This window comes from Vipera berus, assembly GCF_964194415.1.
Source record: "Vipera berus genome assembly, chromosome: 2".
Lineage (NCBI taxonomy): Eukaryota > Metazoa > Chordata > Lepidosauria > Squamata > Viperidae > Vipera > Vipera berus.
Genome location: NC_138203.1, coordinates 103,796,267 through 103,817,514, shown reverse-complemented (window position 1 = coordinate 103,817,514; position 21,248 = coordinate 103,796,267).

Sequence of the window (21,248 nt, the reverse complement as noted above, 5' to 3'; positions counted from 1 at the left end):
ATTTTTTCCTTATTCTAGGTTGCTTCTCTCCTTGATTAGTTTCCATCCATTGCTTCTTGTCCTGCTTTCAGGTGCTTTGGAGAATAGCTTGACTCCCTCTTCTTTGTGGCAGCCCCTGAGATATTGGAACACTGGTATCATGTCACCCCTCACCCTTCTCTTCATTTAACTAGACATACTCAATTCCAGCAACCGTTCTTTATATGTTTTAGCCTCCAGTCCCCTAATCATCTTTGTTGCTCTTCTCTGAACTCTTTCTAGAGTCTCAACATCTTGTTTACACTGTGGTGACCAAAACTGGATGCAGTATTCCAAGTGTGGCCTTACCAAGCCATTGTAAAGTGGTATTGATCTTGATTCTATCCCTCTGTTAATGCAGCCTAGCACTGTGTTGGCTTTTTTGGCAGCTGCAGCACTCTGCTGGCTCATATTTAAGTGACTGTCGATTAGGACTCTGAGATTAGTAACCCTCTCAGAGTTACTACTGTTGATCAAGGTACCACCTATACTGTACCTGTGTATTTGGTTTTTCTTGCCTAAATGTAGAACCTTACTTTTTTCACCACTGAATTTTATTTTGTTAGATAGCGCCCAATATTTGAGTCTGTCAAAATACTTCTGTATCTTAAGCCTATCTTCTGGAGTGTTGGCTATTGCTGCCAAACTATAAGCGTGGAGACTAAGTTGGAGTTTATGGCTAAGGTGAGCATTTAATATGGGATTTCTTTACTATTGCTAATAAATCATCATCCATCATTTACTTATGTCATCTCCTGCCTTTTAGATGTGACTACTAGTCCCATCATTCCTGTCCTCATGGCTAATGAACAGCATCAGATTGAAAAATACACAAACAGATTTCTTGTTAGAAGTGCAAAAATACAATTCTTACAGTACTTTTTCCTCAGATACCTATTCCTAGTTTGCCTATAAAATGTCTACATAGATAACAAAGAGTACCTCAGTGAAAACTTAGACAATTAACTGTGGGTGTTATTGGGTTGCTCTTTGTTATTTTAGGAGAATGTGTGGGTGATCTTCACATGCAAGAGACAGAAGACGAGTATATTGAGGAAAATAAATTAATAGATCGTATACTGGGCAATCTTGTGGGATATTTTGAAAATGCTGTACAAAAATAATCTGGATTCTCCATAGCAAGTAGAAAGTAATTTGGCCTGGAAACAAGCAAATATTTTCAGAAAGTTGAAATTAATGTGGTCAGTGCAATTAAAAATACAATAACAACTTAAGAGTCTCACACAAATGGTCTTCCCTGAAATTCCTACTCTAAAAATTGAACAGTTCTTCTGTGCAATAAATATATGTTGTCCTTGTTTAGCAATTGCTTTGTTTAGCAACCATTCACAGTTACGATGGTGATGAAAAAGTAACTTTGCAATCAATCCTCACATTTATGACCTCACTGGTTGTAAAGCAAAGGAAATGTGAAGCACAGTCACAGTTTCACTTAGCAACTGCTTTGCTTAACAAATGAATTGACATTCCCAGTTGTGTCTGTTAAACAAGGACTACCTGTAAAGAGGGCTCTTCACCAAACACTCTATTCAATACAGTAGAATATTGTCATTCTGTATCCATTTTAATTGGAATTTATGTTTTTATTAAATGTTCACTCTGCATGGCACTGTTTAGCCTTTTTCTATTCTTATGAGTCCTGCCACCTCCACATGGATTGTAGCAGTATCACAATACAATAAACAAATAAATAACAGAGCCATCTACTTGGATCTTTGGATTAAACAGTTTGCATTTCATTTCCCATACATTGCACATGTTACTATTTCAGTCTGACACATTAAAAAAACAACCTAGAAAAAAGTTTTTTTCCTGCAAGACACGATTAGAAACGGATGGCATAATTTTGAACTTTTTAAAAAATAAATAGTTTTCTCACAATTTGGAACATATAAAAACATATAAGTCTAAATGTTTATGTACCCAGATGAGAGAATACTACCAGGAAGAAAAACACTTGGGTACATCGTGGTTCTTAATGCACTTTGATAGAAATTCAGTGGCAGAATTAAGTGGAAACATCAATTCTAAGAGATTGTGCTTTTGCAATTTAGTGGTCCTGTAGACTTTTATAAATAAACTTTGCAAAACATTAATTCAAAAAGGTGCTGGTGGTCACCTATATAGTCCTATATAGCACAGGCCCTGGACATTTCAGGGCCACTTATCCCTAATTATATACGGTATGTCTATATTACAAGATCCAATAGGATAGGCATGCTCTGGGTCACATCAATGTTATCTGGTGGGACATAAAAGTCATGCCTTCTCTATCACAGCACCTACCCCATAAAATAGTGCCCCCTCCCAATTTGGTTAGCTCCAACACTTTTCACCTTTAAGAAGGCCCTGGTTCTTCTCTTCGGCTGTAAGCCATGATGATATATAAGGCCACTGATGTGCATTTTCATAACCTTGACTTGTTTTGTTTTTAACTGATGTTTTTATATCATAATGTTTTTAACACTTGCTAGCCTACCAACAATTCTGGCAAGTGGAAAGGCATAATTTGAGACAATATTTCTTACAACAGTTGTTCAAAAGAGAGTAAACTAAGGATCATATTCCAGAGGCTGGGATTCTATCCAAATGATGAATTTGAGTACCGATCTGCACACTGGTTGCTTACTGCAGTATTTATATATCTCCAATTCAGTTCAGTATTTTAAGATTGTTGCTATTTATAGAATTACAGTATTTTTGATTGCATAATTACAGAATTTTGATTGCAGAAGTAAGAATTAGAGCAACATTCAGGGACAAACATACAGGAAATTTTGTCATCAAGTAAAATTTATTATTTCTTTATTTATTAAATTTTTGTGCCACCCATCTTGTCTATAACTGCAGGGAGCTTCAAACAAAATCAGGATATTAAGTGTAGGTTATCAAATGAATAAAGACTTGTAGGGGAGAAGACTATATATATTTCAGCCCAAATTGTTTGGAATAAAAACATAAAAGTTCTTATAAAAATTTAATAAAAATTAGTATTTTAATGTATGAATATTAAATCCTTATGATTATCTTCTTTGTTCTTTTTATATATTTATATGCGCAACCTATTACTGACTAACTGTTCTTGAGGATTTGATAGATTAGGGTTTTCCAAAGTGGTTAATATTGATTCCCATGGGGCTATCTAAGGAGTGGATATTATTATTTTATTATTATTTGTAGTACTATAAGTTAAAGTAGTATTTTCATATAATAAATGTTTTTGGGGGGGATGTGTGTGCAATGAACAATCTGAAATTTCACGAAGGGAGCAATGATCTGAAGAGTTTGGATACCCTTCTGATAATCAACTGAGCAGATCTTTTCTGAGCTGCCAAATGTCAGATTAGCTAAATGGTATTTTATTTTAATGGCTGTTCTTCTCACCGAAGTTAGTTTTGGGAACTGCAAACTATACTTTAGATTTCCATTTTCCTAGTCCTGCTCTTTTCTTTCTCACACCCACCTCTGCAGTGGGTAGGGCAAAGAATTATTCTAAGCACGCTTACATAGAAGTAAGTCCCACTAAATTCTATGTAATCTACTTTTAAACAGAAGTGTAAGAGTCTATTGCAAATATCTCTCTCTGGAAGAGATTACCATATCCTTATGCATTTTGTAATAAGAAAAGTTTATTTTTCTTATTTATTTTACTGGGCTCATACGCTATTCCAATTAAAACCAACAATGAGCAACCCAACCTTAATACATTTTACCATAACAATAGCAAAGCCTAAAAAAGTCTGTCTGTCTGTCTGTCTACCTACCTACCTACCTATCAATATCTAGCTATCTAGAGAGATAGAGAATCTAATCCATTCAACAATGTTATGCAGCTCTTATTCTACAGTATTCAACAGCTTTTATTTTTAGAAAGAATTTACTAATAGATCTCAGCCTATTTTAACAAAATCAGTAAGGATCTCTATGACATTTTAAACGAGTGTGTGGCTGAATCAGTTTTCACCCAAGACATTTCATTAGATGCATCAACAACTAATGAAGAGCAGCACTGCATGCTAATACTGTAGGTAAGATGCCAATGAGCAAAATGTGCAATAATCTTTCTTAAGATTTGGTGGTGCACCTCAAAATTTTATTCAAAATGCATTTATCTCTAAAGTGCAATCCTTTACAGTTTGGCTACTTTACATAGGTTTAATACTTCACAATCTTATTTCCTAAAGTGGCACCCATGCATTAATCAACCAGGAAATTCTACACAACTTGTATTAGATAGCTTCTATGTACAATCACTGTTTTGCTCCTGGTCTACCCAAATCTCTGAGAATTTGAGCCTCAACAAATGAGATTTTCAACATTAGTATGTAACGGCAGAAAGATGCAGAACACTGAGACAGATGCAGCTGGGAGAAAAGACCGTCATTAAACCCAACGTAAGGATGCAATCTATATTTTATCCTTAAATTCAAAGGCACAACTCTCACCAATTTCACTGTCTTTGGATTGAACCTTCAATATGTGTCAGTAGTCTGTTTACAATATAGTGCAAAATTAGACTTGCCAATAGCAAGCGAACACTTTATGACAGATTGTTTTGAGCCACCTTTTTAAAATTTGAGAAAAGCAGTCAAAGGACAGAAATGGAAAGTTTCTTTTAACACTTTTCCTTCAAGCAATCATTCTACTCCCTTACCCAATATTAAGCAATGAGGCCTCAAACTATTTTCTTCTGCAGAGAAAGCATACATAGGTAATGTGAACAGTGTGCGTGCGTGCATATGTGTGTGTGAGAGAAAGAGTATTTGTGCCTCTGTGTGTGTGTGTGTGTACACACACACAAGGGTGTGCGCTTTCAAGTCTATTCCCAAATCTCTTGCGTCACATCCAGTTTAGCCCATATGGACTCCTTGGACTCCTCAGCGTCTAAATAGATCCCTATATATAATTTCCCTTAATCACAGTTCCCATTCTGATTACTGCTGTACATTCTAAAAAGTCAATGTTTGAGGGCCAGGGAAAGAGAAAAATATGAAATGACAGAGGAGAAAAACAGATTGGTAGTTGGGACAAATTTGCAAATGCAAGTTCAAATTCAGCCCGGTCATAAAGTTCAACATTAATAAAAGATTGCTGATTTTTGCAGTACGATCCTGAGCATATTTACCCGGAGCTGACAATGTTTAGTGGGATTACTCCTTAATAAATGCAACAACAGCTGCACTCTCTGAGTTGCAAAGCTAAAATAGGATGCCCTGGCACTCTGTAATGATTTATGAGCCCTAGAGATATGGAAAGAAACAAATATAAAATAATACATAGAAAGATAATTAACTGGGATAGTATGGAAGAAGGTAGATTTTGCTCAAAATGTATCTGTGCCAATGGCAGAAAACACTAAAATTACACCACATCCCTGATTGACCGCAGAGAGTTCAAACAACTGGGAAAATCTACATAACAAGTCTCACTAAAAGGGATTGTATAATTCCTATTGATTATTGCTTAAGTAAAGTTCCTGGTGGATCAAGATTAACCAGACTAAGGCTATGTTTAAGGGCACCCCAAAGCTACCGACTCTGATATATTTCCTGCGCGGGTACAGTTGTCAATGGATGCTGTAAAAAGCATTTTATTTTGCAATTCTCTGCAAAGAGAAACTTGGGACCACAAACTGGACTGAGTAGGGATGGACTGGTCCCAATAGGCTTTATAAAGGAAAGGAGGCACAAAGACGCTACCAATTTGGCACCGCTCTCTCTTGTAGGAGAAATCCAGTGGCTGTTCTCTGCTGAGGCGTGGGCAGCAACTAGGAAGGAGGGAGGGAGGGACCTGCAGCTATCACTGCAGAGAGATAGATTTGGATGATACTAATTGTAGTGAGGAAGAGAGAAAATTAACAACTTCCTCAAGCATCTCAGGCCTTGCCTTTGATTTTCAGGTTTACAGAAGTGCGAGGTGCAGGACCATTCATCTCTGTCTCCCTCTCCACCCTCACCCTGCCAATAAAGACAGCCCTGGGTGGAAGCCGTCAGGTGGAAGCATATCCACACACACACACACCACCTTTGCCAACCATCCCACAAAAAGCGCATTGTGGGCTTCCGGGAAAGCCTCTTGCTGCCAATCACTCAACTAAAGACATTTCCTCCAGGGGGCAGAGAAGACAGAGCGAGGGTAAAAGCACATCCGGAGGGGGGGGGGGCTGCCAGGAAGAGAGACGGGCAGCACTTTCCGAGACCAGGAGTCCCCCGTTCCGCGGTCCTGGCGCAGAACTCGCTCTCTGTCCTAAGTCGAGGCAAGGACGCGCGCTCCGCCTGGACCGCCGCACGTCTTCCGCGCTTCACCGCATCAGGCCGTGCCCTGCCCAGCTTCCAGGACCGAAAGGGGCGGCCAGATTTACGCCCGCCTGAGCCCGAAAGGGAAACTGCGGCAACCTCCACCTCGCCTCCTCCACGCCCCTCCTCACCTACTGTCCTGGAGCCGATGCAGCCCATCCTTCCGCCCAGCGAGGCTCCTCCAGGAGGAGGGAGCGGTGGCGGAGCGGAGAAGGAGCAGCCGCCGCCGTCGCCGTCGCCGCAGCAGCAGCAGCCTGCGCACCGAAGCAGAAGGCGGGAGCGTGGCGGGAGCGCTGCGGAGCGGAATTCCCGTCACGGCGAGTCCCCAAAGCGGCCCTCCCGGGGCCGGATGGAGCTCCTCCTCATCCCCACGCTCAGGTGCGGGAGAGCGCTCCGGGCCAGGGCTGCGGCAGGCAGCGCGCCAAAGCCCCGGTGCCGCCGGAGCCGCCGCTGCCGTCTCCCTCAGCCTGGCTGGGCGAAGGATGCTCCCCGGGGCTCACACGGGAGACGGGTGGGCGGGGGAGGAGGAAAAGGAGCGCGGAGATTGGGTAAACAGCTCGGGAGCCTTGCGCGGAGCTGCCATTGGCTGAGTCGGAGCCGCGGCTGGAGGAAGGAGGCAACGAGGAGCCCCCCGCGCCGCCGCCTCGGCTACGCGTGATGCTCGAAGCAGCAGCCAACGAGCCAGACGCTCTGACACCCGCCCATTCGCCCCGGGTTGCGGAGGCGGCGGCGGAAGGGATAGTGGCGCTGCGAAGCGGCGAACTTGCGTTCGCGCGCGAAGCGGCTGGGAGCCGGGCTCCGCTGCTGGAGTGGTCATTCTGAGGCAGGCTCTGAGGAGGAACCAATCGGAGCTAAATCGAGAAGTCCGTCCTGGGATTGGCGGACGAAACGTTGGGTTCAATAGAAGGCTTTTCCTTTGCCCCGGCTGAGCATGCAGAGGATGGCAGCCGGGAAAGGGAGGCGCAAGCTGCCATTCTGTGCAGCCTTCCCTGGGATTAAGCCCCCTTGAACCCAACGGGGCTCGCGGCGGGAGCAGAAAATGTCCGCAATGTGACCGCGCGCTCTGCTTTAGGGCAAGGAACAGCCCGGTGCCCGAAGCAACCAACGGACGAGGCGCTCCGAAAAAACCGTAGACCGTGCTCCACCCAGCCCGGGTTCCTCAACGGCTCCGCGTGCGCGGAGCCTCCCAGCGTTTGCCGAAGGGAATTGTAGCAGCGTCTCGGAGCAAGCGCCGCAACCGCAGTGCTTTGCGCTGCACTGCATCGCGGGGGGCTCCGCTGGACGGAGGGAGACCCTTGCGGAGACGTGGCAGCAGGATAAGGGGCGTAGAGGCCGAAGAAAGAGAGATGGGGGGGCCCCGGGGAATTCAAGTAAATTCCGGCGAAGAAAGCGGGGAAGGAGGAGAAGCGAGACGGAAAGAGACCTGAGCGGGTCGGCGACGGGACGCCTGAGGGTTGAACAGAGGCCCCCAAGTGTTTCCCCGCAGAAATATCTGCAGCCGCTTGCGTGGAGAGAGGGCTTGTCGCACTCGCTATCCTGTCTTCTCGGCCTTCCCAGGAGGAGATGGAGGAGGATCGGGCCCTCCAGGCCACAGGAATAGAGGAGAGCTCCCCACATGAACGGAGCAGAAACTTTATTGGGCCAATAAAATATATATTCTGTAAGACAAACTAGCCAAAATTATCCCTTAACATCAATAACTGCTAGCAACCATTGGTGAACGAAGCTTACACAACCTAGCAATATTTTGCTACTTTTAGAGAAATAAATTGATTTTCATTGTTTAACAGATCATACAAATCATCAGTGCTTTTTTTGTAAAAGAAAAAGGTGCCGGAACTCACACATGTCATACAACCCGCCTTGCCTACCCTACAAGGTTCTATCCAAAAAAGATGCCGGAACTCCGTTCTGAGCATTCTATGAGAAAAAAAGCCCTGCAAATCATAATTATCAAGAGTGCCTGGAAATTTGAATAAAAAGGAGGTAATCACTGGTGACAAATATCCTGTAGAACTGACAGTGCAAAAGTACATGGGCTGTGGTTTCTATGGCACCCGAATACCAGGGCTGATATTAAGTTTTACATGAGTTTTCCTATATTTAACCATTGTATTATGAGAAAAGGCAGCAATTTCTGTTTGCCCTTCTGTATCTTAAGATCCTTTGCCTTAATTTGATCTAGCTTGATCTCTGATCCTAAGATTAGGATGCCTTCACTGGAGGAACTGTAGAGATTTCTAGAGAAGCTGGATCAGTAAAAAAAATATGGGATTGTATAATTTTGTTGTTAGTTGTGAAGTCGTGTCTGACCCATCGCGACCCCATGGACAACGTTCCTCCATGCCTTCCTGTCCTCTACCATCTGCTGGAGTCCATTTAAGCTCATGGCTACTGCTTCAGTGACTCCATCCAGCCACCTCATTCTCTGTCGTCCCCTTCCTCTCTTGCCCTCAACCTTTCCCAGCATTAGGCTCTTCTCCAGTGAGTCCTTCCTTCTCATTAGGTGGCCAAAGTATTTGAGTTTCAACTTCAGGAACTGGCCTTCTAAAGAGCAGTCAGGGTTGATCTCCTCTAGGACTGACCGGTTTGATCGCCTTGCAGTCCAAGGGACGCGCAGGAGTCTTCTCCAGCACCATAATACTTCAAAGGCCTCAATTCTTTGGCGCTCAGCCTTTCTTATGGTCCAACTTTCACAGCCATACATTACAACTCGGAAAACCATGGCCTTGACTATACGCACTTTTGTTGGCAGGGTGATGTCTTTGCTTTTTAGTATACTGTCTAGATTTGCCATAGCTTTCCTCCCCAGGAGCAAGCATCTTTTCTTGGCTGCAGTCCCCATCTGTGGTGATCTTGGAGCCCAGAAAAATAAAATCTGTCACTACCTCCATTTCTTTCCCATCTATTTGCCAGGAATTGAGAGGGCCGGATGCCATCATCTTGGTTTTCTTAATGTTGAGTTTCAAGCCCACTTTTGCACTCTCCTTCTTCACCCGCATCAAAAGGCTGTTTCTGCCATTAGAGTGGTATCATCTGCATATCTTAGGTTGTTGATATTTCTCCCGGCAATCTTAATTCCAACTTTTGATTCATCTAGCCCTGCGTTTCTCATGATGTGCTCTGCATATAAGTTAAATAGGCAGGGTGACAGTATACAGCCTTGCCGGACTCCTTTCCCAATTTTGAACCAATCAGTGGTTCCATGTCCAGTTCTCACTGTTGCTTCTTGACCCGCATATAGGTTTCTCAAGAGACAAATAAGATGGTCTGGTACTCCCATCTCTTTAAGACCTTGCCACAGTTTGTTGTGATCCACACAGTCAAAGGCTTTAGCATAGTCAATGAAGCAGAAGTAGATGTTTTTCTGGAACTCCTTAGCTTTCTCCATGATCCAGCGTATGTTGTCAATTTGATCTCTAGTCCCTCTGCCTCTTCGAAATCCTGCCTGTACTTCTGGAAGTTCTCGATCCACATACTGCTGGAGTCTAGCTTGTAGGATTTTAAGCATAACTTTACTAGCATGTGAAATGAGTGCAATGATGCGATAGTTTGAACATTCTTTGGTATTGCCTTTCTTTGGAATTGGAATGTAAACAGACCTTTTCCAATCCTGTGGTCATTGTTGAGTTTTCCAAATTTGCTGGCAAAATGAGTGTAGCACTTTTACTGCATCGTCTTTTAAGATTTTGAATAGCTCAGCTGGAATACTGTCACCTCCACTAGCTTTTTGTTGCTCAGCTTTCCTAAGACCCATTTCACTTCACTTCACATTCTAGGATGTCTGGCTCAAGGTCAGTGACCACCCAATCATGGTTATCTGGGACATTAAGCTCGTTCTTGTATAGTTCTTCTGTGTAGTTTTGCCACCTCTTCTTAATCTCTTCTGCCTCTGTTAGTTCCCTGCCATTTTGGTCCTTTATCATGCCCATCCTTGCATTAAACTTTCCCTTCATATCTCCAATTTTCTTGAAGAGATCTCTGGTCCTCTCTATTCTATTGTTTTTTTCTATTTCTTTGCACTGTTCATTTAAGAAAGCATTCTTATCTCTTCTAGCTATTCTCTGGAATTCTGCATTCAGTTGGGTGTATCTTTATCCCTTGCCTTTCGCTTCCCTTCTTTCCTCAGCTATTTGCAAAGCTTCCTCAGACAGCCATTTTGCTTTCTTGCATTTCTTTTTCTTTGGGATGATTTTAGTTGCTACCTCTTGTACAATGTTGCAAACCTCCGTCCGTATTTCTTCAGACACTCTATTAGATCTAATTCCTTAAATCTATTTGTCACCTCTACTGTGCATTCATCAGGGATATGATTTAGTTCATATCTGACTGGCCTAGTGCTTTCCCCTACTTTCTTCAATTTAAGCCTGAATTTTGCAACAAGAAGTTCATGATCTGAAGCACAGTCAGCTCCTGCTCTTGTTTTTACTGACTGTATAGAGCAGCTTCTCCATCTTTGGCTTCAGAGCACGTAGTCAGTCTGATTTCTGTGTTGGCCGTCTGGTGATGTCCATGTGTATATGAAGGTATTATGCGATCAGGTTCCAGTACAACATAGTCATATACATTATGACTATTAATAACCAAATCTTAGTGCCTATACCAGATACATACTGATATTTATATCATATTACGGTCTCCAAATTCAGGAGAGCCTTATATCTAGCTGGATTTAACGCTCTCCCCTCAGCTGTTTTGGAAGGGAAATCTAGGAAAACCTCATATGAAACCAAATATTGCCCCTGTGACAGAAATCACAGCCCATTTTCTTTTGTAATGTCAGTTCTACAGAGACATTTGTCACTCATGGATTACCGTCTTTTTATTCAAAATTTTCAGGGCACTCTGATGGTTTTCATTTGCATTATCTCTTAAACAACCAGGATAAATGTATTTCTCCCAAAAGTTGCAAAATGTCACTATATTGTGTGTAAGCTTTATCTGCAAATTATTGATGTTAGGAGATAATTTTGCTTTGTTTGTTTTATAGAATGTATTTTTATTGACAGTGACCAAAATAAAGTTTTTGTTCTGTTCTCCTCTCGTGACATGACCAGAAGGAGAGTTTTTGTATTTACATATGGTTGGAAGAGAAGCATCTGTTACAGCAAAAACAAATGTCAGACAGATATAATGGTTTTTTAGATGCCCCAGAAAGTCTGGTTATTGCTTGCACTAGAGCAGGGGTGTCAAACTGCCGGCCCGCGGGCCAGATGCGTCATGACGAAACTGCGCCCACCCCATTGCTGGCAATGGAAAAAAAGTTGCGATATGTCACAACATGTCACATGACATTGCAAGTTTGACACCCCTGCACTAGAGTGACATAGAGGCTGCCCTGGAGAGGAATTTGTTTGGTTTTTTAAAATTATAAATAATATGAATAATTCTATCTGTCTGTCACTCATCAGTCTCCTCACCATGTCAGCTTCCTTCCTCTCTACATTTCCAAAAACTTTGTGTATATAAAATTTTCCTCTCTCAGGAGCATATTTCATAGATCTTCTGAAGTAGACTGTAATTCATAAAACCTTGTATGATCATTAATAAAATTGCAAAAGATTAAGGCAGCTAATAATTGCCAAACGGGTAGGTGGTGGCAAAAACTGCCATGACTAGAAGCACTCAATGGGATGTCCATACTCCTGATGATGAGCTCAAGCTTTGCACTAGAGGAAGTCCTCGACATATGACCACAATTGAGCCCAAAATTTATGTTGCTAAATGAGACATTTGTTAAGTGAGTTTTGAACCATTTTACAATCTTTCTTGCCACAGTTGTCAAATAAATCAGTTGTTAGGTTAGTAACATGGTTGTTAAGTGAATTTGGCTTCCCCATTGACTTTGGTTGTCACAAGGTCGCAAATGGGGGAATCACATGACCCTGGGATACTGCAACCGTCATAAATATGAGTCATTGCCAAGCGTTTGAATTTTGATCATGTGATCATGGGGATGCTGCAATGGTGGTAAGTGTGAAGAATGGTCATGTCACTTTTTCAGTGCCGTTGTAACTTTGAATGGTCACTAAATGAACTGTTGTAACTTGAGGACTACCTGTATACTGTAGAAAAAGAAAGAACTGTACCATTTTCCCCCTGCAAGGAAAGGAAAGCTATAAAAACTGAATAACTGTTTTCCATGATTAAACTTCCAACAAATTGAAAACAGCACCAGGATTAACACACGGTCACACAAACACACATGTATGGAGCTCATAATAACAAAAACAAGACCACAAAATCCAAACATCTGTTGAGACAGAAATATTTTCATCTGGGGTTGAACCAAGGGAGGAAGATGGCCTGACATCTTAGGCCAGAAATTTCTTGTATAAACCACCTCATACAATATTATTACAATTAACTGTAACTAAAGATGATGGCACGGCCAGGATAAGATGGTATGGCTGTGTCAGATATAAAGGTAAAGGTTCCCCCGCACATGCGTGCTAGTCTTTTCCGACTCTAGGGGCTGGTGCTCATCTCCATTTCAAAGCCGAAGAGCCAGCGCTTGTCCGAGGACGTCTCCGTGGTCATGTGGCCGGCATGACTAGACGCCAAAGGCGCACGGAACGCTGTTACCTTCCCACCGTAGTGGTCCCTATTTTTCTACTTGCATTTTTACGTGCTTTCGAACTGCTAGGTTGGCAGAAGCTGGGACGAGTAACAGGCACTCACTCCGTTACACGGCACTCGGGATTCGACCCGCCAAACTGCCGACCTTCTGATCGACAAGCTCAGCGTCCTAACCCACTGAGCCACCGCGTCCCTGTGTCAGATATACCTATTGTGAAACTGCTTGCCTGGCAGGACCAGCCTAGAGCAGAGCATCATCTTCATTTTAACTTCTGAAAGGGAGAAAACCATCACTTAACTTGAGTTAGTACTGAGTGGGGCAATGATACTTGTATACTTTCTCTACCTTGTGTGAATAACAATTTGTGTAAATTGTTGGAAGAAAAGTCTTCATCATGGTTCCTCCAAGCGGGGAATAAATATGGCAATTGCTATGGGAAGAAGGTTGTAGTTTATTGCAGAGGAAAGCCAGACAGAAAGATGGATCCAACAGAAAAAAGAGCCTGACCACACATGGGTAGTGAGTTTTTATACCCCCTGGACTCTATTGTCTGGAGTTATTTCCTGTTTCAAGCTTTGTATTTCCTTTGTCCTGAGCCTAGGTGTGCCCCTCTAGGATTCTTGCTGGTTGTATGTCCCAGCCCACCTCCCTGGGGCCAGGGTATGTAGATTTTAGGTGTCTGAAGTCTTCTTAGCTTCAATCTTCCTGAATGGTTTACATCTGCATTTCTATAGAGTTGATTTCTGCTTGGGGGAGGGAGACTTGGGGCTATTAAGAAAAACTGGGCATGCTTTTCTGCCTCTTTATCTTCTTTTTTAGGAAATGTATTTTCCTGCCCTTTTAATATTTCCTTCTCTGGGGAGCTGACTTCCCACAATCTAAACTATAGGTAGAAAAAGGGGGCTGATTTCCTCTCTTTCCTAATATTATCTTATGCACTTTGTAAAATAATGCCTTTTCTTCTTGGCTAACTCCTTTTGTTCCAGAATTGGGTTATTGGGGGAAGAAAAGATTTGGGTGATACACACTAAAGCAAATGAGGAATGGAGAATGAAACTCTCTGGGCTAAATGACTTTTTTCATGCTGAAATCAGACTCACTGCTGTTTCTTGTACTTTATTTGCATAAGAAAGGCACGGACAAAAGAAACATGATTATTATGTTTACCTTGGTTAAAGTCACAAACCACGCTTTGACAAAGAGGAAAGGAAGAATTACTCTTTTGAGTCATTTTGCCCTTGCTTGAATGGAGTGAAAATGGTTTTCTAGAAATATTCAGCCATGTTAGTTTGTCATTTTGAGAACAAGAAATGTAACATCTTAAAGAGAGACAAATGTATTATTGCACAAGCTTTCAGATGTGTGACTCTCTTCTCTCCAAAAACACAGTCCGTAATAAATGTGTTGTTCATTAACATTTTATGTGTAACTCATGCTCCAAACTTTCAACCACTCAGTCCGATTCCTGCAATGAACTACAGCATCAGATACATTCAATGCATAAAATTAAATGAATAGATACTAGGCTTTCATAAGCCAAGTTCAACTGTCAAGCATATTTTCTGTAGCAAGCACCAGATGCTTCTGTTTTGGTAGATGAGGGATGGTGCTTATTAGTTATTGCACACACAAGTTGGAGTCCTTGAAGGCAAGAAAATGAAGACAAGCTGAATGTCAGCCCAGATAGAAATGGCACGTTAAGAAACTAAGAATTTTAAATGCTGTCTTGGTGCTTATCAGCTGCTCAATGTTGAGCTTGTACATTTGAACATTAACTACCACAGTTGAATGATAGGCTGTTGTGCTAAAATTTGCCCTCTTAAGTTTTCAAACCTTTTTTTTTAACCCCATTCTTAGGATGCTATAGAATTACTTTCAATTTTCTTTTGGTGATTACTTGAGCTGGTTGGAGAATTCTAGGAGTTGAAGTCTACACATATTAAGAGTCGCCATGGGTGAGAAATTCTGCTTTAGAAGTCCACAGTGCTGCAGGATGCTGCAGGCATTATTTATTATGTAAGCTTTCTTGAATCCCCATCTGGGCGGATGTTCCCCAAGGTGTCGTCTCCTGGAATGTGACTGACATCTGCGAAGCTCTATGTGTTAGTGCATTCTTGTTTAATAAAAAGCATGACTCCAGCTTGCTGATCAAGGAGCTGGTGTGCTTTTTGGGAATGCTTCTGGATTGGGCTCTCCTTGATGTCCTGGCAGGAGGCAATGTCGAATAGTACTACTCATTAGTTTTAGATTATAGAATAATTGTAGAATAATCCCTAGAACAACTCAAATTACACCTGCATTGAAAGCCACAAATGGGCAATTGTCAAATTCTCTCCAAAAGAACAGATATACTAATGTGTGGTGTGTATGTGTGTGTGTGTGTGTGTATTACTAAAAGTTTCATTGTTATGATTTTAAGTGCATGAAACAGTGTAACATAGGGCAATACTTTCTGAACCAAGGTGTATCAAATGTATTTATAAAATATGTCCAAAATCCTGGACCCATCACCCACAAACAAAGGAAATTTGGGAAAGTTGTGGTTACTACTGATTACTGCTGTGCTGCTGGGTTGCTGCTACTGGGTTGCTGCAGTCACGTGATCATTATCTTCAATGTTCTGTGACAGTTTCCCAGGCAGTCTTGCAATCCCTCACTTCTTCCACCATCCAGCAATAGGGAAGGAAAGGGAGGAGAGGGGAGGGGAGGAAAGAAGAGATCTGATGCCCCATCAAATTTCTATAGGGAAACTCACTGGGGAAGTCAGATGACACTCCTGCTTGTTCTGCTTTTTTTTTTTTGCCTGCCCTTGATCATTCTATTTCTTTGTTTAGGTAAAGAAATATCTCTGAAGCAATGACTCAACAGGGCATAGGTTGTCCAGTTTTCTTTAAAACTTAGTATGTCTTACATCCAGGTCATCTGAGATAATGTCTGTTTCTGAATGATCCTCCCTATTCATCAGGGTCATCTGAGAAGATTTGTTAAGAGGTTAGTGCAAGTTTATCTTGTGGCTGTGATTCAGCATTCTCTGTAAACAGCCCAGGTTTCTGGAATGTACTCCTTGCTGGGTAGAGGGAATAAATCCTTTGTTAGTTTTTTTAAAGTCCTTAATGTGTGCATATATGCTGGTTTTTGATTTGGTGAAGATGTGACTTTATTTTGAACTTTTGTGGTTTTAACATTATTTCACATTTTTATTGTAAATCATTGAATGACACTGGAAATTGGTGGAATAAAAAGGGCTGTAAATAAATCAATTATGAAAAGGAAAAATAAAGCAATTGGAGATCATGAGATTTGGTAGTTTCCCACAATACAGTCCTTGCATCAATGTTCAGGCAAGTTGATCTTTAGTTGGCTTGGTGGTTAGTTCAGATGGCCTTTATGGCCCCCTGGTTTTACCTGTGATAAACGGTTCACAGGGGTTACAGAATATAATTAGATCTTCTAGGTAGGAGCAAGAGTCCACACCTGTCCCATAAGATTTTGAAAAGGGTTGCCATTCCATGTAACTCAGACTGGACATTTGTCGCACAACTTACGAAGAATCAAGAAAGTGGGATTCGTCTGCAAAATTGGGATAATAAGGGATTTTAACAAAAGCAGCTGTTATAATTTAGAGAGCTCAGCTAATGGTCAGCCCTTTGAGGAAAGCTGGATATATGTGCCATGTATTTTAGACTAACTTTTCTTATTGACTATTAGCAGTTCCCTTACAAATCAGAGCTGTAGCAAAATACTTTTGTTCTCAGGCAGATGGATGTTTGAGAATAAAACTCTTCCTCATTCCCGTGAATAGGTCTTTTTCCTAGTAGGTGAGGAATAGATTAATTAACAGGGGTGTCAAACTGCCAGCCCACGGGCCAGACGTGTCATCCAGAAGCTGCGCCCACCCCACTGCTGGCAATGGCAAAACTGTCCGGATATGTTGCGTGATGTCACGTGACGTTGCAAGTTTGACATGTCTGGATTAATACATTGAATAGATTGAACTGAAGATACGTTCATTCTGCGGCAAAAAGACACATTTCAGAATCCACAGAATCTACATTTGTTGCTATTGGTTCCTAACTTTGCTTGAACAATCTGACTGCAATTAGGCCAATGAATATTTTAATTGATAATAAAAATATTCATTGGCCTAATTGGTCCTTCTTAGTCAAGTCTTGACTTGTGCTTAATCTGGTGGCGGAAAACAATTTTTTGTTGTAAGAGAATCAGTTGAGTTCAAGTTCATTTTTCTGAATGATCAAAAATGGAGAATGATCAGACTGGACTATTTTAGCACGTATTCCACCACCTCATTAAAAAGTGTTTTTTCCTGATAATTACATTTTAACCTCATTTCAGTTTTAATATGCTCATTAATCTTTTCAAGACCACCACGTTCAAGGTCTACCAGGCTACCACTATGGCTATGCTAGTGTAGGTGCTAGTAATGCAGCAGGTTTTGGTTCTGCATGTTGTGTATGCTGCTGCTTAGGGTAGGTGACAATAGCTAGTGAGCTAAATGGCTGATTTGGTGGATTTGAGAGAATTTGATCAGCCTCTCTCTAAGTGATGATCTGCAGTATTTCTGTGGACCTAGTAGACATATCTGCCATTGTGAAAAATGAGTCTCTTGTGTTTTTCTTCCACCATAAGTTTGGGCATTATTTTAGAAGCCTTGGGGTTTTTTTCCCCCCAAAACTCTTTTCTACCAGTGTGATAATTTTGTGAAAGGTTTATCCTTCAACCTTCTCTCATTTAGCAAATGAAGACTTCAACAGCAGCAAGATCAGAGGGTTCACATTGTCAAGGTTGTACCCAACCCCACTGATAAATTAAGTACCATCTTGTCGATTCACCGAAGCTTCAAAATTATTCTACACTATCTTGAAACTTGCAAGAATTGAAGATACATCTGCACAGCAAATACCTGGGGGAAAACATCATAGGGAATTGTTCCAGCTAAAAAGAAATCACTGATATTTTTTGGCTGAGTTAATTTTCTTCCTGTCTTTGTTTTCCAAAGCCAGTGAAACTACAGATTCTCCAGGAATGCATGAAATCCAAAGCCATTACATCATGCAATGAAACCTCTAGGAACATGTCCAGCAAGAGTTGAAAATCTTGTTTTACAAAGATAAAAACAATTGGGTTACTTAGTAAAAATATTTGTTGTGGGATACTTCAGTATGGCTAACATTACAATAAATTGTATACATGAACTGACAGCTGTTTTATTTTATTCAACAATCTTGTAGCTTTACTTGGTTTAGACAATTTCCAGAAATTAGATATCACAGTGGGGTGTCCATGGATAAATCAAACTACATAGTTTTGCTCTTTAATTGTAGCACAAGCTGTTTTGGTGTAGCATTATAAATCAGATGCAGAATGAGTCTAAGGAAGGCTAATTTAAGGAAGAATTACCACACTAAATAATGCCTTATTGTTGTTAGGACAGCCAACTCCAATGCTGTTGAAGCACGACTCCCATGCAAAGCACATAAATAGCATCAAAATTTTACAAAACAGGTTGTTGAACTCATTTGTCCAATGAGTTTATGCCATCCACTTTATGCTTATTCTGCATGTTTCAGGATAAAAAGTAATTCTATCAACACTTGAGCAGAAGTTTCACAGAGCTGTTCAACTGACAGAATTTTAAAAAATAGCTAAATTTCAGGTGCAGAGGTCATTTCCCACCAATAGTCTTCTACACAGCATCCAGGCATCCCTATAAAGATGGCATAATACCAGTACAGGAAGTCCTTGACTTATGACCACAATTGAGCTCAACATTTCTGTTGCTAAGTGAGACATTTATTAAATTTTGCCTCATGACCTTTCTTGCCACAGTTAAGTGAATCACTGCAATTGGTAGGCTAGTAACATGGTTCCATTTACTTTGCTTGTCAGAAGGTTGCAAAATGGGATCACCATGACACTGCAACCGTCATAAATGAGTCAGATGCCAAGTGTCTGAATTTTGATCACATGACCAGGGGGATGCTGCAACAGTCATATGAAGAACGGTTGTAAGTCTCTTTTTTGGTGCTGTTCTAACCTAGAACAGTCACTAAACAAATTGTTGTAGTATGACTACCTGTATTAATAATTTCTAAACATTGTGTAAACATCACTGTACCTTGTATTTTATAATAATAAAATATTTTTAAAAAGTGGTGTAATGCCTATTCCCGTTACTATTACTTCAGCCTCACAATAGCTAGATTGATGTCTGTGGAAGGCATTCTAAATTATAGTCAGTTATCCCAAATCAAACTTATCACTTATGCAGATACTTTAGGCAGAAATTACATAGGCATCTCCAGATGCTTTGATTATCACTCTGGAATCTTCCTTAGCTTCACCTAATACATTTCCATCATTCACAAATGATGTCTTTTGTCTTTCTGTGGTGGTACACTGGGTGATGGTGAGCTGAAGCATGCCCATCTGTTTAACACTGACCATAATTTGTGCTGCCCTTCAACTAAATTTGGATGCTGTGAGAAAGGTATCTTTCAGATCACCTTTGCAACAACAGATGGCAGAGAAGATGAACCAAAAAGAGACACCTAACTTGATGAAACCAAGCCAATTTTCTGCGGATCTTGTTGATTTTAGTAAACACCAGAAAGCAGAATAGAATAGAATATTTGGCCAAGTGTGATTAGACACACAAAGATTTGTCTCCGGTGCATAAGCTCTCAGTGTACATGCAAAACAACAGAATAAATAATAATCATAATAATGATACCAATATGAGAAGTTAGTAGAAAAGATGAGAAGGATAATAGCAATACAGCCATACTACATGGCTAAACATGCTTAGACAGTATTGTGAGAATGAGGTGTTCAGCAGTGGTGGCATGGGAGAAATCACTGTGTCTGTGTTTGGCATGCAATGCCCTGTTGTGGGGTCCCAAGAGGAGGAACTGAAACAGTTTATGTCCAGGATGTGAGGGGTCTGTAGATATTTTCTCAGCCCTCCTTCTGACCTGTGCAATACACAGGTCCTCAATGGAAGGCAGGCTGGTTGCAATTGTTGTTTTTTTTGCAGTCCTAACTATCCATTGAAGTCTGTGTCTCTCCTGTTTGGTTGCTGTGCCAAACCAGACAATTATAGAAGAACAAATGACAGACTCAATAATTCATCTGTAGAAAAGGAATGTATGTAATGAAAATATACAGTAACATAGTTGATAAAGGTGAAACCAAGCTTAATCAGTACCTTTGATGCAGATATAACATAAATGAATTTTTGTGGAAAAAAATAATTTCAATATTACCGTATGTTGAAAAAAATTGATGGTGGAAGAAGACACATTTGTTTAAAATTGCAGGAAGGCTAGGTACAACATAGGAAGTTGCCTCATGCTGAGTCAAAGCCCTAGTTCCTTTAACTAAGCAAGGATTTTTCTCTCCACTACTTAGAGGTAGGCGCAGGACTTGAATCATTATTATGTAGAGAATATAACTACAACTAAATCTTGTCTCTTCTCTAAAGAGATTCAAGGTGCTGGTAATGACCTATAAAGCTCTAAATGGCTTGGGTCCAGATTATCTAAGAGAACACCTGCTGCCGGCATCAACTTCCCATCGTCCTGTGCGCTCCCACAGGGAGGGCCTTCTCAGGGTGCCGGCGGTTAAGGAGTGCCGGCGGGTGATCCCCAGAGGGAGGGCATTCTCTGTGGGCGTGCCTGCCCTTTGGAATGATTTACCGGTGGAACTTCGGACCGCTCCCAATCTGCGTTCATTTCGCCGGGACCTGAAAACCTGGTTTTTCGATTTATCAGGCCTGGACTGAAGGGGTTTTAGCTTTTAATATTGTTTTAATTATTGGGCTTAATTAATTTAATCTATTTTAATGTTATATTATCTTTATATTGTATTTTATGCTGCCCTGTAAACCGCCCTGAGTCCTTCGGGAATAGGGCGGTATAAAAACTAACTAACTAACTAACTAAATAAATAAATAAATAAATAAATACTGGAAGGTGCTTGCAAATCCACTTCCTATGTGGCTACTAGCTAACTAAAATGACAGAAGCACATGCAGCATTTTTCCCACTTCTATGCATCCAGAATATGAGATGGCTACGAATCACTATATGACATGGGCATCCGTCGTTTTAACCATTGCTATGCCAATCTTTTTGCAACACAGACAACAGGGTCTTGTGTTCTTTAGAAAATAAATTGTCTTAAGTTTCTGGCTTCCTGCTCTTCTGTAAAGGATAAGCAGGAAACTACTTATCTCTTGAAATAGGAGCTGTGGTCAGGGGAAATCAAATTTGGTAAGAAAAAAAAGGCAGCAGTTTAGCTGTGGAGTTGGAAAG